The sequence below is a fragment of the Dendrobates tinctorius genome, unplaced genomic scaffold (genome assembly GCF_039654945.1).
Source record: "Dendrobates tinctorius isolate UK_male_01 unplaced genomic scaffold, ASM3965494v1 ptg000071l, whole genome shotgun sequence".
Taxonomy (NCBI): Eukaryota; Metazoa; Chordata; class Amphibia; order Anura; family Dendrobatidae; genus Dendrobates; species Dendrobates tinctorius.
The window spans coordinates 11,418,871-11,432,884 of record NW_027361739.1 but is presented as its reverse complement, the minus strand read 5'-3'; the positions used below and the strand labels follow the sequence as shown (position 1 = coordinate 11,432,884).

General features: G+C 41.2%; 1 protein-coding gene across 5 annotated transcripts in view; it reads right to left on the bottom strand.

Annotated features, from left to right (window-relative positions):
- LIMD2 (LIM domain containing 2) overlaps nucleotides 1-14,014 on the bottom strand; it is a 64,348-nt gene that overhangs the window by 16,427 nt on the left and 33,907 nt on the right. Inside the window, exon 1 of one of the 5 annotated variants that reach the window (XM_073582409.1) lies at nucleotides 5,682-5,921. The exons of 2 other annotated variants lie outside the window; for them this stretch is intronic. The gene's annotated coding sequence lies outside the window, so the exon portion shown is untranslated. Of the gene's footprint in view, nucleotides 1-1,773; nucleotides 1,859-5,602; nucleotides 5,624-5,681; nucleotides 5,922-14,014 lie in introns of those variants that run through there. 2 more of the 5 variants (XM_073582407.1, XM_073582406.1) reach the window with 2 other exon arrangements.

The following is a 14,014-nucleotide window of genomic DNA, read 5'->3' as shown; positions in this document are numbered from 1 at the left end:
TTAGGTCTTCCCTTCACCCCTGAAATCAAACCATAGATAACTTTGTGGCCCAATGTTCTGGTTTACCTTCATGGGGTCTACACAGGAAAGCCTGCTATCAGATGGAGTAGGTCTTATGAAGGCTCCAAGGTGGCTCATGGCAGCTCCACTTGATTCATATATGCCACAATCTGCCACATAGATCAAACAGGGTTGACTAAATATAAGAAGTTGGCATTGAAGGACCTGAGGTAGATCCTGACGAGTAGATCCATTAGATAGACTTCTATTTTACTTTCCTCTAAGCACAAGGCCTGTAACCCCAGGGAGAACAATTTCTACCTCCTCCTAGCGGACATTGTGGCCAAAGGAGCATGAAGGAGTTAATGCAGCTTGTCAAAGTCACCTCTGTCATTTCCCGTCACCCTGTGGCTTTTGCTATTTCCTGACAGATTGCACCATTCTCTTGTACTTATAAACATGTACACTATAGCGCAGACATGTAGAAGATCCGTGCTGCCCTCATCGCCCCAGGTTGCATTTTAAAGAGCTATTCAATTCTAGATTAAAATCTCCCTCTCCCACAACCCTGTACAAGTTGGCACGGACTGGGTATACGGTCACTGGAGCCAAAATTTCTTCCAGATGCAAAAAGTGACAACTCCATGCGCACAAGACCGAGAAGTCTATGGTAGATATATATATATATTACACATACATACACACACGTATATATTACACATGCATACACACATACTGTTTTGCAAAAATCTCCCTTGGATTTACTGGAGGATAGCCATTTAAGGCAGCAAATATCCGTCATGGTAAATGCATGACATCTGCCTAGAAGGGGTTGGTTTTTTTTTTAAACTGTTCTCATGATTTTCCCACAGGGCTGTCGGTCATTTCAGACATGTTTGGTCAGAGCGTGGACTCTCCGCACATATGGGAGCCATCCCCACTAAGCCTAAAGCACAAACTCTTGTCTCACAATTACGGAGTACTTCGCTGCTCACATGACTTCTATCTAATTGCACATTTTTGTTGGCTGTTATTACTTGATTATTTTTATTTATAACTGTTCAAAACATAATGTTAGAAATTAATAAAAATGTTTTGCTTATTTTCCACGTTGTGCAATGAGATAAATCTTAATAAACATATCATAACATGATTTAGGAGAAAGACGAAATGCAAAATTAATTATGGTATTCTTGATACCAGTACGATACGTCTGTGCTCCCATGTTCTTACATGTGATGGGAGCGGCTGGGTGGTTTAGGACTTTCCTTGCAGACTGCCCTACACCAGGGATGTGATTATGTATTAGGACATCTATCAGGCTGACAAGGTATAATCCTCAGAGACCCAACATGGCAGCTACTTGTTTCTAGTTTATATCTCTTTGCAGGTTGATTCCCAGGTGGAGATCTTTGAGGTGCCCACTGTACTGAGGATTATACAGAGATGTTCATTCATTTACTATGCAACAATGACCCCAAGAACTCGCAATCTCAGTGCTCACCTAACAGATGCAGATCTGACTAATGCCTGCTGTCACTATTGCAATGCTTCCCTATACAGAGCAAAAATGCCATCCTCATTGAAGATCCCTGTATGTGCCCAGATGGCATGTTCTTCTCATGTGTAAAAATAGCTTGTGATGTGCACAGAACTAGACCACCCACTGGCAACAAGAACCAGACTGGGGAGAAATGGGAAAAGCAGCAGATAATAATAAGCAGGGGATGCAAAGGAAGGATAGGAAGTGAAATGTAATAAAAAGGGACTTACGGTACTGCTGCAGGACTCCAGGCTGAAGAGCAGCTCTCTAACACAGTGGTTGAGATTTTGAAGAAGAACATTTCCCCACCCCTTGTACATCTGAGTATATAAGTCGCCTCCCATGTTGCACACACAGGATGCACAGTTGCACACATCAGACACAACTGCACTTCCTGGAAGCACTGTGTGCACAGAGGCAATATCACAACAAGATCAAAGTATGGCCCCTTTCAGGTGCTGCTTGACATTACAACACTCTAACCACTCCTGACAGAAGGTTCTGCTGCCTCCATCTCTGTCATATTTATTTTTTTGGTATATTTTGTGAGCATAATATCCTTTACAGGTTCCGACAACCCAGAAAAATGAGGACAAGCCCAACCTGGATTGAGCTCCTTCCAGGGACAGCTGGATGGGCTGCCTCTATAGTACAAATGCCATTGGGAACAGTAAACGTAAAAAATAGTAACAATGAGAACAAATGAAACTCATCAAGAAAACATAAGGAAGGTCCATGGACATACATTAGAATAGCGTAGACTTAAAACACCCATTTTAGAGGTACCAAGCAGCCATAATGTATATAAGGATCTCTCAACACTACTAAAGCAGCTGATGGATTGGGCAAGTAGATTTTCAACATCCGATCCTTTTCTTACAGAAGAGTTAAGCTCTAACCCAAAGTATCTAGCAGCGGCTTGTCTCCCCTATCTCCATTCAAAACACTTGTCAAGTGTGCATCTGTACGGAAAAATAATTGTCCTTTCACTAACTGAAAACCTTCAAAACCTTCTTTCAGCCGGCCATACACAATAGCCGACACCTATCTGATGGCTAGGACCATCTGTAGTGTGTATACATCTAATATTATATATACAAATACATACATACACACACAGTACTCAGCATAAATGAGTAAACCCCAAAAGAGATTTGTTAGAAAAACTTTAGTTTCCTTTTAGAGTCAACATTTTTGGAACCAAGATTTGTCAGTTTGCACAACCATCATTCACGACCATGTTGCAAAAATGAGTACACGCTAATGAAAGTCTAAAGAGGAAACCTAAACTTTAGACTACAAAATTCTAATTGACAAGAATTCAACGACAGGTGTCCAGCAGACAGTGGACCAGAAAAGGACGCTAGCTAACAAAGAAAACCCTTTCCCATTTCAAGCTGTCATCAATAGCACCACATGGAAGAGAAATGTCATAAGACCTGAGAAAGAAAATAATTTCATTACACAAGAAAGTTGAAGACTTCAAGAAGTTCACCAGAGTTTTACTTCTCCATCAGCATACTGTATCAAGAGTGATACAAAAATCTAACAAAGATGGATCAGTAGCCATCTCACAGAGACATCCAGGTCGAACACAGAATTTAGCACCTAAACAAAAACGTCTTCTGATGAAAAGCGTGGAAGAAAACCGACATGCAAGAAGTAGCTAAAGAAGTAGAAAGCCAAACAGAGTGAAAGTTTACCCTAGCACAATATGGTGTACACACACTGTTGAGTAATAGCATACATGGGTTTCATCCACAAAGAGAGTCATGGGAACGGCTTTCCAATAGTCTTGAAAAAGTTCCCAGAGGTGCCGAGCTGTTTTCCTTTCATTCAGTGTCCAAATTATCTCAATGAGGTAGCGTTTGGTGGACTGGAGAGGCCATATTATGTGAGGCAGCACTACATCCCTCTCCTCATCACATAGTCTTTCCATAGATTGGAGTTGTTTTTTGTTAGTGTCGTGTTATAACACAAATGATGGTCCCAATAAGGGCAAACTAGATGGGATGGCATGTCATTGCAGAATGCTGTGGTAACCATGCTCTCCTCATCACATAGTCTTTTCATAGATTGGAGTTGTTTTTTGTTAGTGTCGTGTTATAACACAAATGATGGTCCCAATAAGGGCAAACTAGATGGGATGGCATGTCATTGCAGAATGCTGTGGTAACCATGCTGGGTAAGGGTGACTTGACATAACCAATGTAGACCTCAGCAAAGCTCCCCCACAACATCACACATGTCTTTCCATACCTCATGTTGGTCTTCACATATGTATAAACCATCTGCTCACCATTTCTGCATCTCACAAATTGGCACCAAAAAATATAAAGTTTTAACATATCAGACACATTTCCAATTATCTAATCTCCAGTCTTTGTACTCGTTGGTCCAAATAAGTCCCCTCTTGTTTTCCGTCATCTGTAGAGGTTTTTGTTTTTGCAGCAATTGTACCATAAAGGCCTGCTTCTCACAGTCTCCTATAAACAGATGATGTTGAGATCTGACTTCTACTTGATCTCTGTACAACAGTTTTAAGTTCTGTTATCGGAGGTACTGTCATTTTGCAGTTTCACAGGCTGGTAACTCTGATGAACATATCCTTTGCAGCAGAGGTAATTCTTGGTCTTCCTTTCCTCGAGCAATACTCATGAAAGCCAGTGATGTGATAGCGATTGATGGTTTTCATGACTGCACTTTAAGATACCTTCAAGGTTTTAGCAATTTTCCAGCATGACTGACCTTCATGTCTTAAAGTAATGATGGACTGTCAATTCTTTTGACTTACTTGAGTGGCACTTGTCATATTCTGACTTAGAACAGTTGTGGGATAGGGATCAGCACTGTATGGGGTTGTGCACCAACACAGAAAGCAATGATGGAGGTGGGGAAGAGGGCAATAATGGGATGCGGGAGGAGGAGGACAATGAGGGATGTGGGGGATTTATAATGGATTTAGGAACAGAAGGAGGTGGAGGAAGACATTTTTATCGCTTATTATGTCTAACACAGTCCCTTAGTATATAGTGTACTCACTTATTATGTATAGCACAGTCCCTTAGTATATAGTGGGTTCGCTTATTATGTATAGCGCCATCCCTCAGTACAAGTATATAGTGTAGTCACTTTTTATATATAGCACAGTCCCTTGGTATATAGCGTACTCACTTATGTCTAACACAGTCCCTTAGTTTATAGTGCACTTACTTATTATGTATAACACAGTCCTTTAGTATATAGTGTACCCACTTATTATATATAACACCATCTTTAGTTACATAGTTTCCTCTTTTGTTATGTGTAACACCATCCCTTATTACGTACCATCCTCTCTAGTTATATATAATGCCATCCCTTATTATATAGCTTCCTCTGCTGCTATGTACAGTGCTGTCTCTTTCATAGTGTATTTTTGTCATTTTTTTATTACATAGTCCCCTCTCTTGTTAGATATAAAATGACTGCTGATGGAGGAGCCGTTGACCAGACAATCAGTCCATCAGTTCCTCCATTAGAAAAGAAGCTTTCCCATGCTCCATCAGCCATCACTGCAGTTTACAGCTAACAAGACAGGATGGTATGTAATAAAATCCAGGGAACTATATAATCCAATATGTAAGGGACGATGCTGTACACAACAAAAGAGGGCACTGCATAATAAGGGACGGCAATATACACAATAAAGGAGACTATGTAATATATATATATATATATATATATATATATACACATGCTTGTGTGTGTCTATGTATATATATATATATATATATATATATAAATATATATATATATATATAGTAAGGTAGCGCCTCATGTTTTGTGTTGGGGAACCCTCACTTGGCAGCGGATTCACGACACCCAAGAACACTTTCCACTTAAATAGTCCGTATGATTTATTATACAGCAAAAACCATAAAACGCAACAGTCTTACATCAGACAGGTCAGTGTTCATATTAGGGCTCCGCTCTCAGACCTGTGGCCACACAGGATGTGCCATGTCCAGTAAACAGGCTCTATAGCCTCAACAGTTATTTCCCCCTGTCCGGGGTTACCTCTTAGGAGCTCCTGCTCCAGATAACGGCTCCATAGTCTGAACCCAGTCTCTTTCTGATCTCGGTCAGTATCACTCACGTTTGTCAGGGAAGCTCCCACCATCCCAGACAACGCCTTGCTCACTAGGCCGCCTAACAGTTTCAGATCCTCAGCCGGGCGGTAGCTTCCCAATGCAGAGCCGTCACTGACTATGGAAGCACGGCCTCTCTGTGTGCTGTTCAGGACTTCTGTCCCCACTTGGAACTGTCCAACACACAGGCCACCAGGTTCAAAGCCTCCATGTGCTCTTCAGTGAGGTAGCACACCTTCCAACACATAGGCCTTCTAGGACCTTCCACTCTCCCCATGTGACCAGACCTCAGGCACATTATATGGTCCATAACCACACCCACAGGTGAGGCATGGATCACATGGTTATGACCTCACTAAAGGTCGTATTTCACACAGCCACACACACAGGCTTTATCCCGGGCGTTCAGACACACGCCCCTGCTTGGGTTTGTAGGGGACTGGTCCCACCCATCTCACCATTTTCCCTATTACAATGAAGGAACACCTGCATGCATGTCCCATACAGCGCCCCCTAGCTGTCACAGGGGTCACTGCATCACATTATATATATATATATATATATACTGTATATATATATATATATATATATATATATATATAAAATGGGGGTGGTTTGTGAATGACAAGCTTCATATATGACCTGTAGAAGCGCAACAGCGCAAGACGTCCGTCATCTCTATTCGCACACTCATTCTTCCGTTGAAGATGTTTTAACTTGTGGAAATAAACACTGGATTTTATTATGGTAACTGGTGAGTGCCCTCCTAATTTTCTTCTTTATTTTGACCAATAAAAAATACAAGAACGGGCACCGCAGTTCCCTTCCCCCTCCCGCAGTGAACCGCCACATATTCGGAAAGATCGGCATCTTATCTGAATGTGTTCTCCCAAATTACTTGTTTGTTTTCTGATCTCTCTGCTCATCAAAAAGGGATTACAAAATGCTGACGTTCCAGCAGCCCAGCCTCCTATGGGTCTACACACCAAACATTTTAAGATGACTTACCAATGTATTACTTGGTATAATAGGGGGAGCTTTATTAAAAGCTTGTCAATTTGTAAAGTAATGCTCAAAATGGAGTAAAACATGTGCCAATATTGTATTAAAATAGCATTGCAAAGTTTGCTGCTTGCAACCAAATCTGCCCCCTAAAATGTTAATTTCTAAAAAACATATCTCCTCTGAGGTCTATGTGATGGGCCTGTTGGAGGGTATATGGAGAGTATATACAGTATTTCTGTGCAATATTTTTGGCTCCTATACTTTCCCCTTGAATGGATACAGATACAAAACAAGTCTGTATAGCATACAGAAGCAGTATCTTATAGAGCAAAAAGGAAAAAAAAACTGTTATGGTGCATTTACAGTAGTAATCAGTGAACGAGCTTTTAGGAACGCTCATTCCGGATTATCACTTGCTGGCAATCACCTGACAAACAAAGAAAACAGCTTTTTTGTCGGGTGATTATATAGTTTATGCTGGCAAAAAAAAAGGTAAGGAGGCCTAAAGATGAAGATAAATAATTAGAATATAGATTACTAATGATGATATAAGTCTGAACAGACCGTAGTGGAGCTCACATTTAATAACACTTGATAGTGGTGTAGACAATATGCCACCTCGACCACAAACAGGGCACTAAGGCTCATCCACATCAAATGTCTATAGTGTTGTTCTTCTTATGAATTATGTATGAGTATCTCTATCACCGGGGATCTGCTTAGGCTTCAGATCTCCAGAACATCACATTAGAGGTTGGACAAGACCTCCCAAAACCTCATATAAAAAACAGGACACATGCCAGCCCTATTCCCCAGTGCATTCACATTAAAGTAATGTATTCCTGAAGCCGAGCACTAATTTTACTGGAACGTCTCATTTGCTACATCTGAAATCTAGATGGTCTTTTCTTCTGGATGGCAGCATTCCCTTTTGTCTTTCTGGCAGCATGTCTCTTTCTTTTGCTTGTTAATCTGCCTCTCCTGACCAGCCGACCTCGTGAAAATGTGTTCCTAGATTTCCTGTCTCTTTGGCTTTCATACAAAGAAAACATTTCTGAAAGGCTCCTTGAAGAATTTTTTTCCTTCTGCAGATGATTGAAAAGAACTTGAGTCTGTCATTTTTCACCCATTTGATCAAGATCTACACATGGGAAATCTGGTATTGCGTTTACTTGAATGGGGATGAACTATAATACCAGGCACGGCCTAAGGCCCCGTCACACATAGCGATATCGCTAGCAATATCGCTAAAGCGTCACCGATTTTGTGACGTTATAGTGATATTGCTAGTGATATCGCTGTGTGTGATACTTACCTCCGACCGCTCCCCCTCTGGTTATCGCTGATCGCGCGAGAATGTCCTGGACTGTTTCTCGTCGTCAGCTTCCTGCTGGGCTTCCTGCTGGCGCCGACGAGCGACGCGTGGAGCCGGGCGGGAGGACGTCTTCATCGCCGCGTCTGACAGGTAAGTAACGACCGCTGCTGCGTCGCTACATCGCAGGTGAGATCTGCCTGTTTGGCAGCTCACTAGCGACCACTTAGCTATGCACCAGCGATCCTGACCGGGTCGTATCGTTGTTGGGGGATCGCTGGTGCATCGCTTAGTGTGTCGGGGCCTCTAGAGACAGGAGTAGTGCAGTTTCTGGAGGGTCGTAGGCTGTTTTTCCTTTAATTATAGATTTAATCAATTAACAAAGTACATTTTAATCAATAGATCATTAAATAATAATAAGTTACACAACTGAATGTGCTAGACAAATGTTCCTGTGCTGGGATAAATAAATGTGCCCCTGCTGTGTACTGTGTAATGGCCGTGCATATCAAACAATCCACAAAAATAGAATGCTACCTTCCAAAACAATATATTTTCACAGAATCCCACATAAAATTAATGTAGGAAAAGAAAGGCACAAGCCAAAATATGAAATAACAATTTATTCTAACAAGACAAGGAAATTTCCAAAAATTGCCAGGATCAAATAGTTACACCAGAAAAAAATGAGACAACACTGTGATGTAATCTCACGACAGCTGATTATGAATGCATCAATAATTGCAAACATATATATATATATATACATACACACAAGGCGCCAAAAGGTGCTCAGTGCCAGTTAATTAAGAATAATATATAATAATTTGCATAATGCAAGATAAAACTATCCAAACAAATTAACAGGTAAATAATTACAAAAAGAAAAATTCCTACACCATGGATACGCTGAAGCGTATTATGCTTGCGTTCCAAGAGCGGTAAACGAGAAGTCACTCTTATGTATGGGAGTAAGTTCAAAGAGTGGCGCATGCGCACTGTTGTACCGGTGATGCCGACATTGAAAACAGCTGATCACGGGGATATTTATAGACGAGCGCTCACACAGCACACATATGTTGCCCCTTACTGAGGAAGCCATACGGCGAAACGGCGCTGTCGGGGTAGCCTAGGATTAGAGGGCTCCAGCAATACTGACATCCATGTACGTTATTTGATACTTTCAATGTGTAACTTTGCAAATTTTCTTCATGTAGCGTTATAGTCACTCTGAGGACAAGATTTGTATTGTGCACAGAGTATATTGCCATTTGGGCATTTCAATTATTAAATGTATATTAAGCAAGTTTATTTATGAAATTTTGTAGTTATATTGGAGATATTTTTAGTGTGCACTGAGCATATTATTTATTTATTATCTCCCATTTAACTATTTTCCCACTGGCATTTTATACCTTTGATATGCACACTTTTTGCACCAACAGCATGCAATATATATATATATATATATATATCATCAATGGCTGCCTGTAATTATATGTGGATTTTGAGTAAATTTGCAGTTGTATTTGGGATACTTTTATTATGCATTGAGCACATTATTTATTATCTCCTAATAACTATTTGCTTATTGCATTTTGTACTTTTACATGCACATTTTTATATTAATGGCATACAATCTACACATCACTAATGGCTCTATGTAAATTTGCTTGAATAAAAAAATTTTCAGCATATAACTATTTACTTTTAATTGGGTATTTTTGTACACTATTCTTGCATTTTAAATATCGCCATTAGTTATACTTACATGAGTGTTTTGGCAGCTGATACTAACTTGTAGGAATTTTTCTTTTTGTAATTATCTACTGGTTAATTTGTTTGGACAGTTTTATCTTGCATTATGCAAATTATCATATATTATTCTTAATTAACCGGCACTGACCACCTTTTGGTGCCTTGTGTGTGTGTGTATGTATATATATATATATATATATATATATATATATATATATATACACTCACTGGCCACTTTATTAGGTACACCTGTCCAACTGTGTGTTAAGACTTAATTTCTAATCAGCCAATCACATGGCGGCAACTCAGTGCATTTAGGCATGTAGACATGGTCAAGACAATCTCCTGCAGTTCAAACCGAGCATCAGTATGGGGAAGAAAGGTGATTTGAGTGCCTTTGAACGTGGCATGATTGTTGGTGCCAGAAGGGCTGGTCTGAGAATTTCAGAAACTGCTGATCTACTGGGATTTTCACGCACAACCATCTCTAGGGTTTACAGAGAATGGTCCGAAAAAGAAAAAAAATCCAGTGAGCGGCAGTTCTGTGGCCGGAAATGCCATGTTGATGCCAGAGGTCAGAGGAGAATGGGCAGACTGGTTCGAGCTGATAGAAAGGCAACAGTGACTCAAATTGCCACCCGTTACAACCAAGGTAGACAGAAGAGCATCTCTGAACGCACAGTGCGTCGAACTTTGAGGCAGATGGGCTACAGCAGCAGAAGACCACACTGGGTACCACTCCTCTCAGCTAAGAACAGGAAACTGAGGCTACAATTTGCACAAGCTCATCGAAATTGGACAGTAGAAGATTGGAAAAACGTTGCCTGGTCTGATGAGTCTCGATTTCTGCTGCGACATTCGGATGGTAGGGTCAGAATTTGGCGTAAACAACATGAAAGCATGGATCCATCCTGCCTTGTATCAACGGTTCAGGCTGGTGGTGGTGGTGTCATGGTGTGGGGAATTTTTTCTGGGCACTCTTTGGGCCCCTTGGTACCAATTGAGCATCGTTGCAACGCCACAGCCTACCTGAGTATTGTTGCTGACCATGTCCATCCCTTTATGACCACAATGTACCCAACATCTGATGGCTACTTTCAGCAGGATAATGCGCCATGTCATAAAGCTCGAATCATCTCAGATTGGTTTCTTGAACATGACAATGAGTTTACTGTACTCAAATGGCCTCCTCAGTCACCAGATCTCAATCCAATAGAGCATCTTTGGGATGTGGTGGAACGGGAGATTCGCATCAGGGATGTGCAGCCGACAAATCTGCGCCAACTGTGTGATGCCATCATGTCAATATGGTCCAAAATCTCTGAGGAATGCTTCCAGCACCTTGTTGAATCTCTGCCACGAAGAATTGAGGCAGTTCTGAAGGCAAAAGGGGGTCCAACCCCTTACTAGCATGGTGTACCTAATAAAGTGGCCAGTGAGTGTATATATATATATATATATATAGAAATCAAGGCAGAAAAGTCCAGCAAGCGGAAACTTCAGGTGGTATAATAAAATCCAAGAATTTTTATTGCAGAAAATGTAAAAAATCCAGCGTTCAGTAACAAGATGCAGACATAATGCTGAACAGACTACGCGTTTCGGCGGTAACTGCTGCCGCCTTCTTCACGGTCTCAAACTGCTTCTGGAATACTCCAACATTCTTAAATAGAAAAAACACTTCTTAACCTCATAATCAAGAAGTAGTAACAGGTGTGGATAACATCCTTCAATGTTAACGCTATAGCTTCCGGAAACAAGTAGAGGAAAAAACCATCAGTGTGAACAGTACCTGCGCTAACAAAGTTATCTGACCAGGATAAAGAAATAATTAAAAACACACATTATTACAATAATACAACGGTGTTATATAATGAAAACATTATGACTGAGATATAATAGCACTACTTGGAAAAACATGATAACAGAAATTATTTATAATGTATTGCTAGATCCATTCTACTGTATTATTGAATCCATGCGGTAACCTTGTATCTAAAAGAAACATCCATTTGCTTTCTCTTGCAAGAATTTTTTTGTGGTAATTCCCCCCCCTTTTCTGGTTTTTAACCTGTTCAATGCCTATAAAAGAAAAGCCCTTGACATCACCCCCATGTATTTGTGAAAAATGTCGGGAAACTACAGAGGCTCCTGCTGGTGGCAAATTAACTGCATCAGAAAGATGTTTTCTGATCCTTTTTTTTAAAGTATTCATAGTGCAACCTACATACTGTTTGTTGCAAATTTCACAATTAATTAAATTGATAACATTAGCGGTATTACAATTAATATATGAAAGAATATCAAAAGTCTTATTATTGTGCATAGACATAGATGTTTTAGATTTTTTGGCATGCTTGCAACATTTGCACACATTAGCTCCACACCCATAGAAGCCTTTGGTTTTTAACCAGTTGGTATCCTGTGAGTTGAGAGACAAGGGATCCCTGAAAAGGCTAGAAGATAAAAGTGAACTTAGGCTGTGTGCACACGCTGCGGATTGTGGTGCGGATTCATCTGCGCGGATTTTGCAAAATCCGCAGGTGAAACCGCAGGTCAAAAGACCTGCGGTTTTACCTGCGGATTGCTCTGCGGTTTTTCATCTCCTCAATGGAGGAGATGGCAAACCGCAGCAGAATCCGCAGAAAGAATTGACATGTCAATTCATTCTGCAGATTGAAAACCGCAGATAATCCGCACGGAAAATTCCACACCGTCTGCACTGCGGTTTTTGATTCCCATAGGGAATCATGGTACTGTACACCGCAGCAAAAACTGCTGCGGGTCCGCTGCGGAACCGCAGCAAAATCCGCCACGTGTGCACACAGCCTTAGAGTGGGGGCACGTTTAGCAACAAACAAAATAGATTCACTATCTACCAGTGTTTTTAAGATTTTATCTTGACACAGAATGGGCAGATATTTCTTAACCGCTTCCCGACCGCCAACGGTAGATAAACGTCGGCGCTTGCTGGGCTGTGTGCAGCGCCGATGATTATCTACTGTCGGCGGTTTTGTCCCCCACGGGACCCTCACGTACCTTATAATGCAGGGATCCCGGCGCACAATGCATGCTGCGACCCCCGACCTCATCGAGACCTGATTGGTTCAGGTCCTGATGACGTCAGATCACAGCAGCCAATGAGAGAGCTCGCTGGGAAAAGTTTGTTGTAGCAACTAACTTTCCCAGCGATCTGCCCTATAAAAAAAGCTGTTTCTCCTCAGATCTCCTGTCAGTGAGAGATTTCAGGAGAAACATTGTTAAAAGTGCTGCTGGCAACAGCTGTGCCAGGCAGCAATTGTGCTATAAAGTTAAAAATACAGTTAAAAACACAGATAAGGCAGGTTAGGGCTAGTAACAGTTAGGGTTACTGTTAGGCTAAAGTTAGGGTTACGTCACGTCAGTCACGTCACGTCACGTCACGTCAGTCACGTCACAGTTTTCTATTTCTGGAGAAAAAAATAAAAGCTAATAAAATGGCCCGTCCGTATTATAGTACAGAGGAGGCTTATGCACTTTTATGTTCTGACAGTGAAGAAAGTGCAGTGTCAGATGGCGATGTGGATTTCGCGGGCTTTAGTAGCAGCGACAGTGATAGCTCAGAAATGAGCAGTGATTCTGGTCCATCTTCACACACAGGGACCAGTACAACAAGAAGGACAAATAGCGCTTCTGGAGAAACGTCTCCAACTCAGGGAACAATGCCCAGTACTAGCGCTGTCCCTAGTGCTCGTGAATTGGTGCACGTCAGTGTCCAAGGGGCTTTGCCTCTTGATGTAGCATTTCCCAGATGGGAGGCTTCGGATTCGGCTACTACATTCATCCCTAATTTTAATGCCATTCCTGGTATAAATGTGGAGGTGGAAAATTTTGGACCAATTAATTTTTTTAATTTGTTTATGACAGATAGCTTGCTAGAGCATATTGTCCTACAAACAAATTTATATGCGTCCCAATTCATCAGCCAGAATCCACGATCCTAGTATGCTAGGTCAAATTTATGGACACCAACTAATGTCCTAGAAATGAAAACATTTTTAGGACTTACATTCGCTATGGGGCTTGTAAAAAAAAGAGCATTCGGTCCTATTGGTCCAACCGCCCTGTTCAAGCCACCCCTATGTTTTCTGCCGTTCTTCCTAGGACCCGTTATGAAATGCTCATGAGGTTTTGGCATTTTAACGACAATAGTCAATCCCTGTCCAGAGATGCCTCAGAACATGACAGACTATTCAAAATCAGACCCATCATCAAAGACTTAACAGA